General features: G+C 40.5%; 1 protein-coding gene across 8 annotated transcripts in view; it reads right to left on the minus strand.

The window, feature by feature from the left end:
- LOC144581750 (uncharacterized) overlaps positions 1–13903 on the minus strand; it is a 259124-nt gene that overhangs the window by 239050 nt on the left and 6171 nt on the right. For 2 of the 8 annotated variants that reach the window (XR_013532901.1, XR_013532897.1), the window contains one exon: positions 4947–5020. The exons of the other annotated variants lie outside the window; for them this stretch is intronic. The gene's annotated coding sequence lies outside the window, so the exon portion shown is untranslated. The remainder of the gene's footprint in view (positions 1–4946; positions 5021–13903) is intronic. 8 annotated transcript variants of the gene reach the window in all.

Genomic DNA, 13903 nt, shown 5'->3' on the forward strand with positions numbered 1-13903 from the left:
GAATGCTTCCAGTTTTTGCCCATTCAGTATGATATTGGCTGTTGGTTTGTCATAAATAGCTTTTATTATTTTGAGATACATTCCATCAATTCTGAGTTTATTGAGGGTTTTTAGCAATAAAGGGCTGTTGAATTTTGTCAAAGGCCTTCTCTGCATCAAAGAGATAATCATGTGGTTTTTGTCTTTGGTTCTGTTTATGTGGTGAATTACATTTATAGACTTGTGTATGTTGAACAGGCCCTGCATCCCCGGGATGAATCCTACTTGATCATGGTGGATAAGCTTTTTGATGTGCTGTTGCAATCAGCTTGCCAGTATTTTATTGAAGATTTTTGCATCTATGTTCATCATGGATATTGGCCTGAAGTTTTCTTTTCTTGTTGAGTCTCTGCTGGGATTTGGTATCAGGATGATGTTGGTCTCATAAAATGATTTGGGAAAGATTCCCTCTTTTTGGATTATTTGAAATAGTTTCAGAAGGAATGGTTACAGTTCCTCTTTGTATGTCTGGAGAAACTCAGCTGTGAACCCATCTGGACCTGGGCTTTTTTTGTGTGGTAGGCTCTTAATTGCTGCCTCGGCTTCAGACCTTGTTATTGGTCTATTCATAGTTTCAGCTTCCTCCTGGTTTAGGCTGGGAGGACACAAGGGTCCAGGAATTTATCCATTTCTTCCAGGTTTACTAGTTTATGTGCATAGAGTTGACTGTAATATTCTCTGATGATGGTTTTAATTTCTGTGGAATCTGTGGTAATTTCCCCTTTATCATTTTTTATTGCATCTATTTCGTTATTCTCTCTTTTCTTTTTTATTAATCTGGCTAGTGGTCTATTTTGTTGATCTTTTTGAAAAACAAGCTCTTGGATTTCTTGATTATTTGAAGGGTTTTTCATGTCTCTATCTCCTTCAGTTCTGCTCTGATCCTAGTTATTTCTTGTCTTCTGCTAGGTTTTGAGTTTTTTTATCTTGCTCCTCTAGCTCTTTCAATTTTGATGATAGGGTGTCAATTTTGGATCTCTCCTTGTTTCTCCTGTGGGCACTTATTGCTATATATTTTCCTCTAGAGACTACTTTAAATGTGTCCCGGAGATTCTGGTATGTTGTGTCTTCGTTCTCATTGGTTTCGAAGAACTTCTTTATTTCTGCCTTCATTTCATTGTTTACCCATTCAACATCCAGGAGCCAGTTGTTCAGTTTCCATGAAGCTGTGTGGTTCTGAGTTAGTTTCTGAATTCTGAGTTCTAACTTGATTGCATTGTGGCCTGAGAGACTGTTTCTTATGATTTCCGTTCTTTTGTATTTGCTGAGGGTGATTTACTTCAAATTACGTGGTCAATTTTCAAGTAGGTTTGATGTGGTGCTGATAAGAATGTATATCTGTGGATTTGGGGTGGAGAGTTCTGTAAATGTCTATCACAGGTTTGCTTTTTCCAGGTCTGAGTTCAGGTCCTGGATATCCTTGTTAATTTTTTGTCTGGTTGATCTGTGTAATATTGAGAGTGGGGTGTTAAAGTCTCCCAGTATTATTATGTGGGAGTCTAAATCTCTTTGTAAGTCACTAAGAACTTGCCTTATGTATCTGGGTGCTCCTGTATTGGGTCCATATATATTTAGGATCGTTAGCTCTTCTTGTTGTATCGATCCTTTTACCATTAGGTAATGTCCTTCTTTGTCTCTTTTGATCTTTGTTGCTTTAAAGTCTATTTTATCAGAGATGAGAATTGCAACTCCAGCTTTTTTTTGCTCTCCATTTGCTTGGTAAATTTTCCTCCATCCCTTTATTTTGAGCCTTTGTGTATCCTTGCATGTGAGATGGGTTTCCTGGATACAGCACACCAATGGATTTTGGCTTTTTTTCCAATATGCCAGTCTGTGTCTTTTGATTGGTGTATCTAGCCCATTTATATTTAGGATTAATATTGTTATGTGTAAATTTGATACTGCCATTTTGATGCTAGCTGGCTGTTCTGCCCGTTAGTTGATGCAGATTCTTCATTTTGTTGATGTTCTTTACCACTTGGTATGTTTTTAGAGTGGCTGGTACTGGTTGTTCCTTTTTATGTGTAGTGCCTCTTTCAGGAGCTCTTGTAAAGCAGGCCTGGTGGTGACAAAATCTCTGAGTACTTGCTTGCTCGCAAAGGATTTTAGTTTTCCTTCACTTATAAAGCTTAGTTTGGCTGGATATGAAATTCTAGGTTGAAAGTTCTTTTCTTTAAGGATGTTGAATATTGGCCCCCACTCTCTTCTGGCTTGTAGGGCTTCTGTGAGAGATCTGCTGTGAGTCTGATGGGCTTCCCTTTGTGGGTAACCCGACCTTTCTCTCTGGCTGCCCTTAGCATTTTCTTCTTAATTTCAACCCTGGTGAATCTGATGATTATGTGCCTTGGGGTTGCTCTTCTTGAGGAATATCTTTGTGGTGTTCTCTGTATTTCCTGGACTTGAATATTGGCCTGCCTTGATAGGTTGGGGAAGTTTTCCTGGATAATATCCTGAAAAGTATTTTCCAGCTTGGATTCATTCTCTTCATTGTATTCAGGTATACCTATCAAACGTAGATTAGGTCTCTTCACATAGTCCCACATTTCTTGGAGACTTTGTTCATTCCTTTTTGTGCTTTTTTTCTCTAATCTTGGCTTCTCGTTTTATTTCATTGAGTTGATCTTCGACCTCTGATATCCTTTCTTCTGCTTGGTCAATTCGGCTGTTGAGACTTGTGCATGCTTTGTGAAGTTCTCGTGTTGTGTTTTTCAGCTCCATCAATTCACTCATATTCCTCTCTAAGTTGTCCATTCTTGTTATCATTTCCTCAAATCTTTTTTCAACGTTCTTAGTTTCTTTGCATTGAGTTAGAACATGTTCTTTTAGCTCACGGAAGTTTCTCGATACCCACCTCCTGAAATCTGATTCTGTCATGTCATCACAGTCATTCTCCGTCCAGCTTTGTTCTCTTGCTGGTGAGGGATTGTGGTTCCTTGTAGGAGGTGAGGTGTTCTGGTTTCGGGTGTTTTCCTCTTTTTTGTGCTGTTTTCTTCCCATCTTTGTGGATTTATCCACCTGTCATCTGAGTAGTTGCTGACTTTCTGATTGGGTCTCTGAGTGTACGTCCAGATTGTTGATGATTAAGTTATTTCTGTTTCTTAGTTTTCCTTCTAACAGTCTGGCCCCTCTGCTGTAGGACTGCTGAGGTCCACTCCAGGCCCTGCTTGCCTGGGGATCACCTGCAGCAGCTGCAGAACAGTAAGGGTTGCTACCAGTTTATTCTGCTGCTATCTTTGTCCCAGAATGATGCCCACCAAATGTCAGTCTGATCAGTCCTTTATGAGGTGACTCTTTGGATACACTGGAGTCAGGGAGCTGCTTGAGGAGACAATCTGTTCTCTATAGGAGCTCAAGTGCTGAGCTGTGAGCTCCGTTGTTCATTCAGAGCCGCTAGGCAGATATGTTTAGGTCTGCTGCAGCAGAACTCATAATCCCCTTTTTTTTCCCCAGGTGCTCTGTCCCAGGGTATTAGGGTTTTATTTATGAGTATCTGTTGTGCTGCTGCCTTTTTTTTTTCAGGGCTGTCCTGCCCAGCAAGGAGGCAGCCTAGTCACCGTCTGCCTGCAGAGGCTTTGCTGAGCTGCTGTGGGCTCCGCCCTGCTGCTGTGTGAACTTCCCTGCAGTCCTGTTATATGGGTGTGGTTAGAACTGCCTCGGCAATGGTGGCCCGCCTCTGTAATGGCGGACTCTCTCTGTTATGGCGAGTTGCCTCAGCAACAGCAGGCTGCCTCCATACATGTGGACTGCCTTGGTAATGGCAGGTGCCCCCCCACCACAGAGCTGCACCATCCTGGGTTCAGCTATGCTTGCCGTGAAACTCTCAACCCCAAGCATTTACAATTGCTCTTTTGTTTTTGTTTTTGTGGGGGTGGGACCCACTGAGCCTGATCACCTGGTTCCCTACCTCAGAGCCTTTTTTTTTAAGTTGAATGCTTACTCTCTCCCAAGTGTTCCCGTCGCCTGCTGAAAGGGTGCTGGGATCTGTGTGAATTCCCATGCGGCAACCCACTGTGCCGGCTGAAACAACAGCGCTGCCCGGGAATCTCCTGGCCTGGCTCCCTGTTTCAGACCCCTGTTTAATCAGATGAATGGGTGAATCTGTATTCTCAGAGCTCCAATTGCCAGCTTAAAAGGGCAACCAGACCAGCGTATTTTGCACAAAGAACCGCCATGCTGGGGTGCCGGCAAAACAGCTGCACCAGCCGAAACAGCCGCGATGGTGACCTGTGGGGCTCCTCCGCCTGGGAGTCTCCTGATCTGTGGGCAATAAAGATCCGTCTGGAAATGAGGTGTCCACTCACCCTCTGCACTTTCACTGGGTGCTGCAATCCTGAGCTGCTCCTAAAGGGCCATCTATATTCATCATTTATTATCCAAATTTGCCATGTCAGAAAGCCACTACTCTGGTGGTAGCTCAGCAGCTATGGAAAATGAGTCAGGGCATTCAGTATAGTTGCAGATGGCTGATGCCTGGTTCACATATGACCCCTACGGGGGACAGGTCTAGAACCAGAGTTTCCCTGTGAGGCTCAGTGGGTGGCAAGACAGGCCAGAACAGGGAAACCTGGGATCCTGAGTAGTCAGAGTCAAGGAGCAGAGGTGGTATGGGAGAAAGGTTCCAAGAGGGGCAATTGGTATTGAGGAGTTCACAGAAGAAAAGAGGAAGAAGATCTGGGGCCTGAGGCAGCATATCACCCAAGAGGGGACCTGCTGAGACTGTCACAAGGAACAGGCAGAAACCAGTCACCAGTGAGCCACACCTGATCCTTTCAGGAATTAGTGGTGTTTGGCTAGACAAACACACATAACTACATTCGAGAAGGAAACTCTAGTTTAGAAAGTAGAGAATTAGGTATCTAATCTCAGATTTAAGCCTCAAGCTATGTGAACTTGAGCAAATCACTTACCCTCCCTCAGTCTATTTCAGCAGCTGTAAATGGAGACTACATCTTTCACACCTGTTGCACAAAGTCGTGAGCATCTGATGAAAGAACAGATGTGAACACAGTTTATAATCCACAGTGCTCAAGAGCTGGGCTTCTTTCTTCCTTATTAACATACCTGAGGGATGCTCTGGAAGGATCAGATTCTGTGCAGCCTTGACAAGCCCCCTTCTAACTTGCAGTCTACTCTCTCAATCTACTCTCTCTCTCCTCTCTCCCTCTGTTCTCTCTCTTTCTCTGTCTCTCTCTCTCTGAAAACCATTGCTGTAGTCCAACAATGAAGCAGACATTTGATTATTCTAAGTTGATACTGGAGACCTGAAGGCCAGAAGGCTCATAGATGTGCTTTCTTTAGCCTGTAGTTTGGCCTGCGCAAGGCACCTCTTCCCATCGCTTACACTCCCCAAAATTACTTATGTTCTGTACAACTTCAACATATATTTAAAAATCCATAGATTTCCATGAGAATTTAGCTTTATAGCTTCTCTTGAAAAATCAAAAGATCTAGCAACACTGGATCTAAATTGCTACAAGGCAACACTATGCTGCAACAGTGGTTTTCAAATCGCCAAAGCGTAAAAGCAGAGACTGTAAGACCCCCACTTTTAGAGTTTCTGACTCAGTGGGCTGAGATGGAGCTGAAAATCCTCCATTTCTAACAGGTTTCCAGGTGATTCTGATACTGCGGGTCCAGGTAACCCATACTTTGAGAACCACTATGCCAGATCATTGTATGGACTGCTCCCTTTACATAAGGTGTGCAACTCCCATTTGCCATAGCACCCACCACCTCCTGTTGTCAGTGACACAAGTAAGAATCTGATGTCATTTATCTGGCTTACTCTGTTGTTTTTGTTACACATGCAAAGCCATGTGACTGAATCTGCCTGACCTCCTAGGCATTTGAGTTAGCAACCTCTGCTCCTTGGAAGCAAGAACTCTGCCTTACCTAATACAGTACTCTGTTCTCTTTCTCTCTCCTCTCTCTCTCTCTCTCTGTCTGTCTGTCTCTCTCTCTCTCTCTCTCTCTCTCTCTCTCACACACACACACACACACACACACACACTGTTCTCTTTCTCTCCTCTCTCTCTCTCTCTCTCACACACACACACACACACACACACACTGTTCTCTTTCTCTCCTCTCTCTCTCACACACACCATCCCATACAATGTCTTGCACATAGCATTTAAATATACTAATTGATTTCAATTTCTGCATACAGTCTAAAACTTTCAAGACCTGAGGATGAGGGACAAAGACTTTTAAGCAGGGAGTTGGTATAGTCATTTCCTCTTATCTAATAGATCCAGAGCTAAGAGGCAGGGCCATGCTGCCTCGAATCTCATGGATGTGGGAGGCAAAGAATGAACCAGATCATTGAGTCAGACATGAGTTCTCCTGAGATCCACTTCTCCAATTAGCTTCTCAATCCTAGTACTTACCCCCAAATCCCCTAAAATTAGCTACCATCCAAGAGTATTATCAACTGAGCAATTCAACAAACTGCCTTCACTGATTGATTTCATCATTCACCATCCTGAGGGCTTGAGGAACACCTGGGTGTTAACTTTAGGTCCCTTCTTGCTTTATTTTCTGAGCCTGTTAATGAACCTGGAATAAATTCTGTGTGCATTCTGAAATCCACTAAGTGCAGCCATTATGGAGAACAGTATGGAGGTTCCTCAAAAAATTAAATACAGAATTACCATATGATCCTGCAATTCCACTTCTAGGCATATATCCACAAGAATTGAAATCAATATGTCAAAGAGATATCTGCACTCCCGTGTTCACTGCTGCAGTGTTCACAATAGCCAAGTTATGAAATCAACCTAAGTGTCCATCGATGGACAAAAGAAAGTGGACAAATCCAAAAGAACACATGGGATATATACAGAATGAAATATTATTCAGCCTTTAAAAAGAAAATTCTACCATTTGAGACAAAAAGGATGAACTTGGAGGACATTGTGATAGGTGAAATAAGCCAGACATAGAAAGACAAACACTGAATAATGTTACTTGTATGTGGAATATTAAAAAGCAGAACCTATAAAAGTAGAGAGTGGAATGGTGGCTACCAGAGGCTGGGAGTCTAGGGAATGGTTGAGGAGATGTTGGACAAAAGATATACAAAGTTAGACAGGAAGAATAATCTTTGAAATTTATCATATAAGAGCATTATTATTATGTATTATTAACCATAGTCATAGCAATGTATTTTATATTTCAAATTTGTCAAAAGAATAGATTTCAAATGTTCTCAACAGAAAACAATGGTAAGTATGTGAGGTTAGGGATAGGTTAATTCACTTGGTATAATCATTCCATAATGCATATATATTGTACCCCAAAAATATATACAAGTATTATATCTTAATTAAACATAAAGATTTAAATTTATAAAAATCTACCAAAATGCAGTCCAGACTCTTTCCCTTGCCCACCCCCAACTCACACTATCTATCTCAGTTCCTTGGACCAAAGCCATGGTTTGTGTAAAATGATCCCAAATTTAACTTCCACTAATAGTTGAAATGTTTCTCTTCTCAATAATGAAATTGGCAGTTCATTCCAGATACTCTATAAAATGTATCAGTCATTAAGGCAAACAAATTTTATCCTTCTTTTACGGGCTGACAGAATGAAAAGAGGGGTACCAAGGTAATTTGTGAAGGCTTGAGCACAAGTCTTGAAATTAAAATATTCTTGAAATGTTACCAAAAAGGACAAAACATCTAAATTAACTTTTAGAGTCCTCTTCTGCACTGTCGAAAAGTAGTTTCAGAGCAGTATTATTATTTTATGGAAAAGGGCCCAGAGGCCTATTACAACTTCCCAGGATCATACAGTTATAATCAAAGACAGAGATGAACTCATTCCCAATCCACAGCCTCAAAACCAATCATCATCACTATCCATAGGCCTCGTATCAAGGGCATACCTCCTCGACTACCTCCAAAAAGCTTAAGGACTCAAAGGCTGAAGATGGCTCAAAAACAAAATAGAAGGAGCATGATTATTACTTCTTAAAATAAGGAGAGAGAAACAGAAAATTAAAACACAGTGACTCAGAGAAAAGACATGCAAACACACTTTTACAATGACAAATGATTCCCAGGCCAGACAGGCTTCGCTTTAGTCTGGCTGAATGTAATAACAAATTCCAAAAAAGAAGACCTCTCAGAATGAGTTGGGAGGTAGAAACAAAGATAAAAGAGTCTGAGACAGGCCGGGCACGGTGGCTCACGCCTATAATCCCAGCACTTTGGGAGGCCGAGGCAGGCGGATCACGAGGTCAAGAGATCGAGACCATCCTGGTCAACAAGGTGAAAGCCCGTCTCTACTAAAAATACAAAAATTACCTGGGCATGGTGGCGCCCACCTGTAGTCCCAGCTACTCGGGAGGCTGAGGCAGGAGAATTGCTTGAACCCAGGAGGCGGAGGTTGTGGTGAGCCAAGATCGTGCCATTGCACTCCAGTCTGGGTAACAACAGCGAAACTCCGTCTCAAAAAAAAAAAAAAAAGAGTCTGAGACATAAGTTATCAAAGCCAATCAAGCACCTCCAGGGAGAGTCTTGGCCAGGCATCCCAATCCTTAATAAACATAGATACCTAACACCTATGAATTTAAGGAAAGTCAAAAGGAAAAGGCTAACCAATCTGACCACATAAAATGCAAACACTTCTATAAGGTAAAAGATCCCATAACAAATTCAAAAGGTAAATGAATATAGACAAGGAAAAAATATTTGAAACTATGTCAGAAAAAGAGTTAATATTATTTATTATATTATAAACATCCCTCCACATACACACATACCACATCCACCACCAGAAATGATCAAGGACAAACAACCCAACAGAAAAAATAGACAGGAGAGGAAATTAATAGGCAAATCATGAAACAGGACATGCAAACATCCCAAAAACATGCAGAAAATTTTGCAATCTCACCTGTAGTCAGAAAACATGCAAATCAAAATAAAGATATATTGTTTTTACTAATCACACGGCCAGAAAAAAAAAGAAAGAAAAATATCAGCATCACCCAGGACTGGTAGGAATATAAGGAAACAGACACAGCTATGTTGCTTGGGCTACATAATCCTTGTAATATAATGTGGCCATGCCTAATAAAAATAAGTATGTTCTTTGATCTCAAATCCCAATTTGGAGAATTGCATATTGAGGCATTTTATGCAGTGGCAAAAAACAACCTCAACATTCATCAACAAGAAAAATACTTGAATAAATTCCAGACATCCATATGAATATTGCGAAGTTATTAAAAAGAACAAAAATAGCACTAATTTGGGAGATAGTGAAAGGCAGTGGTAGCACTTTGGACTCAAACGCCAGATTGCCCAAGTTCAAGTTGCTGCTCCCACAATCACTAGTTGTGCAACTTTGGCCAAACTTATCACATGTCAGTTCCTTGTCTACCTACTGGAGACAATAGCGCCATGCTACTTGCAGGGTAAATGAGGTGAAGCATGGGGTCTGGCATCCAGCAGGTGCAAGTGATGTCCAGGAGATTCGTTGAGAGATGGAGAGACAGCATAAAATAGCATGAATCTATTTAGGTTAAAAAAATTGTTTTATACAGTAGACTCTGTATGTGTATGTGTGCAGTATTGGTGGTCAGAGGAAAGGAGAAAGTTTTAACTTTTTCTTTCCACATCTCTGTATTCCTCAGCTTGTTACAAAGAACATGTCTTACTTTTGTCTTGGGGAAAAATGATTCAGTAACATTTTTTGGAAGTGGGGTAGATGAGCATGCTTCACAAGTGCAGGGGACACAAAGGCATAATTAAAGACAGGGAGTGAATCTGGAAACCGAGAAGTTTGGTGCATTTGGAGCATACAGCATGTGATGCACAGCAGTAGGATATAAGGCTGGAGAGTATGTATAAAAGGAAGGGTCATGTGTTCAAGGAAAAGAGCATAGACCTTAGCCAGACATTTGGGGAAAGTTCTTAGGAAGGAATGGAAAGTATCAGCTGTGCTCTGGCAACCTGAAAAATAGATTCCACCTCCCTGCTGAAACAAAACTCTCAGTGGCTCCTCTTTACTCTGCATAGGGATAAAGTCCAAGCCTAAGTCCATGAGCCTTATCTGCAGCCTTCTCACCTCACCCTCCAGCTCTTCACTGCCACCATGCTCAGCTACCTGTATTTCTTAGAAAATTCTGCCCTCTCTGGGTCCAGACCTCTGTTCAGGTCGTAGCTTCTGCACACAGTGCCCTTCCTCCTAATGCTGTACACTAACTCCTCAGAGCTCACCTCAGTCCCCCAAGGCTCAGTTCCCTATCTAGATCCTCCCGTATCACCCTACAATTATCCTTAAAAAATTGTTTTATAAATTGAATTATAATTGTCAGCTTATTGTCAGCCAGCCTCACCAACTAGACTCCAAATCTTTAAGGACCAGTACTTGATATGATTCCCTGTTGACTCCTCAATACCTAGCACAGAACATAAGAGACAGACATCTTGAAATATTTGTGAAATAAATAAATGCTTTTAAATATATGAGCTATCTAACTAATTTCCCTTTCTAGAATTCAATGTTTTTCAAAAAACTTTCTGATTTAATTCACTGTCCTATATATGTCAGCCCATAGGCAGAAATTTTTCAACACATCATGTCAGTGCAAGCCTGAATCCATGTGACAATTATATTGCTCACTAGAAACTAATAAATTGGCATAGGGATTTTATATGTCAATCTTATAACTCAGTTCACAAAAGTTCTTTCCTGGAGAAAAAAAATTTCCACGTGCTGGCAAAAGCAGATTTCTTAGCATTCAAAACGAAGGGTCACAACTCTAAGCTATGAAAAATTTGTATAATATAAAACCCTTGAAAGGCCTTTTCTGAGTACATCAGGGCCTTGACTTATTCAGCAAATATTTAGTAATCCCCACCAAATGCCAGCCTTTGTTCTCAGCTTTGAGGATAGAGCAGTAAACAAGACAGACAAACTCTACCACCATGAAATCACATTCTACTAGGGGCTGACAGACAGATAATAAACATGTAAAAAATAAGGTAATTTCAGGTAGTGCTAAATGGTATGAAGAAAATTAAGTGGGATAGAGAAGAATTAAAGTTGGAGGAGAGAAGATGAGAGTCCTTTAAACAGGTCAGGACAAGACTTCTCAGAGGAGAGGATATTTGAGCTGAGACTTGAGTGAAGAGAACAAGTCAGCCACGAGAAATAGGGTAGAGAATTCCAGACCTAGAGAAAGGGCAAATGCAAAATCTCTAAGGTAGGAATGAGGGTGGAGTATTCAAGCAAAGGTAGAAAATCAGTATGACTGAATCATAATGAGCAAGGAAGGTGATTTGAGAGCATTCAAAGGGAAGGTATAGAATAAATCATATAGGCCGTGATAAGGAGTTTAAGATATCAGTGAAATACAGGAAGGGAAGTGATGGAGTCTGATTTATATTGTTAAATGGCTAATAACAGAGAATGAATTCTGAGAAGGCAAGAGTGGAAACAAAGACGCCAATCAAGAAGCTGTTGTCATGGTTCAGATGAGAGCTGCTGATGGCTTGTACTAAGGATAGTAGCTGTAGACATGGTAGGTGGTCAGTCAGATTTGAGATAATATCTTGGAGGGCCAATGGAACTTGATAGATTGGATATTAGAAAGAAGAGAAAAAGAAGAATCAAAGTTTTGATCTTTTGGTTCTCTCATCAGAAATTTCTATACCTGCAAGCTGCTAAAAGTCAGCTGTTCTACTGGAGATCTTTCATTCAGTAACCACAACAATGTAAAGCTAGTCAAAATTTCTGCTTCTGAATCACAATACTTGAATTATGTGTGCCAATTTATTACAGAGGATTCAAAAACAGTTAATTTTGCGTTAAAGTAAGGCTTTTAGCTTCTGAGGTTTTTTTGGTTTTTTTTGCAATCTGAAAAGCAGCTCATTTTCTAAAGACTCAAGCACTTATAAAACAACATTGATTTGTACTCCCTTTCAAAAGCACCATTTCCGCGAACTATTAGAGATCTATAGGCGCAGAGCTTCTGTCACAGTGATCACTTGTTTATTTTGCTTTTTAGTCTTATTTTCTCATATGATGGCCGCGTTTCATATCACTGTTTTATGAATGTTAAACCAAGGCTTAGCAAGCCAGGTCACTTACAGCACAGGAACAAACAGAATGGCAAGTGACTTCCTTAGAGTCAACCCTTAATGTGTTCATTCATCTTCTGTGAAACTCTAGCAATAGTGAATCTCGAAGAACTAACTGTTTAGGGTTGTAGAGCAATTTTCTATCTCCTGAATTTAACTCTTTTCATGCTTTATATATATTGCCCAGTAATAGACTCTTAGAAAATAACATTGTGAAAATACACTTATTACTATGTACAAATCTATAAAATGTATACAAAATATTATTAGAGGGGAAAAGCAGGATTGAACATATCCTCATGGCCAAAAAGAACTTAGAAAAATTCACAGTATTTATTGTGTCAATACGCACAGTACTGTTAAGGACTGAGAGTATTTAGGGCTTGGGAACACACCACACTCCTCTTTCCCACCAAGGTATAAACCAGCTAAGAGACTGGATTGGGTATTGGAGAGAAGAGAAAATAAAGAATCAAAGTTAAGATCTTTCGCTTCTTCTTATCAGAAATTCCTGCACCTGCATGCTGCAAAAAGTCAGTTGTTCTACTGGAGAACTTTCACTCAGTAATCATAACGAAGTAAAGCTAGTTAATATTTTCTATATGTTTCATAGACTTGTACATAATTCAATCTAAGACAAAAGACCAGACAGCTGAAAACTACCACACCTACTGATAAAGCTGATGCTGGAGACTGTGTGGCAACAATGGGCCTCCCAATACCAAACTGTGGGATGAGTGAGGCAGGCTTACACTGAGGTGCTGGCTGGCAGTGCAGGGCAACTGCAATCCTCCCCTCCCCTCACTGCACAGGCCCATCCCTGTAAAATCTACAGCACGAAGAAATAGGCCAGAAGGCATGATTCCTGAGAGAAGCCTGGCCCAAGAGTAAAACTGGTGAAAGGGGACAAGGTTTCTCAAAGAGTTTCTCACCATCAAGTATCTTACTTCATAGAGAAGAGGAAGAGGTGACCCAAGAGGCTAGGAGTGTTAACAGGAAACCCTGTAACTGTATCACATTTCCCCACTCAATTTTATTGTCTTAACTTAGAAGTCTTCAAACTGGTGTACATCTACCCTGGGATTCCATGAGTACTTTCTAAGGAGAATATAGGCATAGAAAATTTTAAGGAAATCTATTCCATTTATTGAAATTTCACCTATTCTTTCCCAAAATTAAGCTGCCTGAAACATGACTGAGGTTGAGATGTCAAATCAATTCTATTTTTACAACTCCCTTTAAAAATCATTTTTTAAGCTTCAAGTCAGTGACAAGTAAAAAAAAAAAAAGTCATTTTTTTCACTCTTATAAAAGACAGGCATCTTCTTACCCATCTCAGATCCTTCTATAGCAAATTGCTCTTGTGTACAAAAAAAACTCTAAGGCATCATACAAAGGAACACTTTGAAATACTGTCTTGAAATCAATATTTGATTGAATAAGGGTATAATAAGCCTACATGAGGATTCCCTGACTTTCCTTATCTATATTTCTGTTAAGAGAAAAGCATGGTGCTAGAAATTGGGTATTTTGGTCTGTGTTGATGTGTTCTGAGTGTAGACATACTGGGGCAAAGGCAGGGGTTGTACTAATTTTTGTCTAATGACATTTCCTCTTCCATTTCCTGATGATGTCAAAGAATGTGGCTGAGAGAGCAAAGAAAAATACTAAAAGAGGTTGTACCCTATTTCATCCAGATAACAAACTCAGAGCCAGGTTACATGCTCCACATATACATCTCAGAATTAGCATATGCAAGATTTGTG

Source organism: Callithrix jacchus, chromosome 3 (assembly GCF_049354715.1).
Source record: "Callithrix jacchus isolate 240 chromosome 3, calJac240_pri, whole genome shotgun sequence".
In the NCBI taxonomy this organism is placed as follows: Eukaryota; Metazoa; Chordata; class Mammalia; order Primates; family Cebidae; genus Callithrix; species Callithrix jacchus.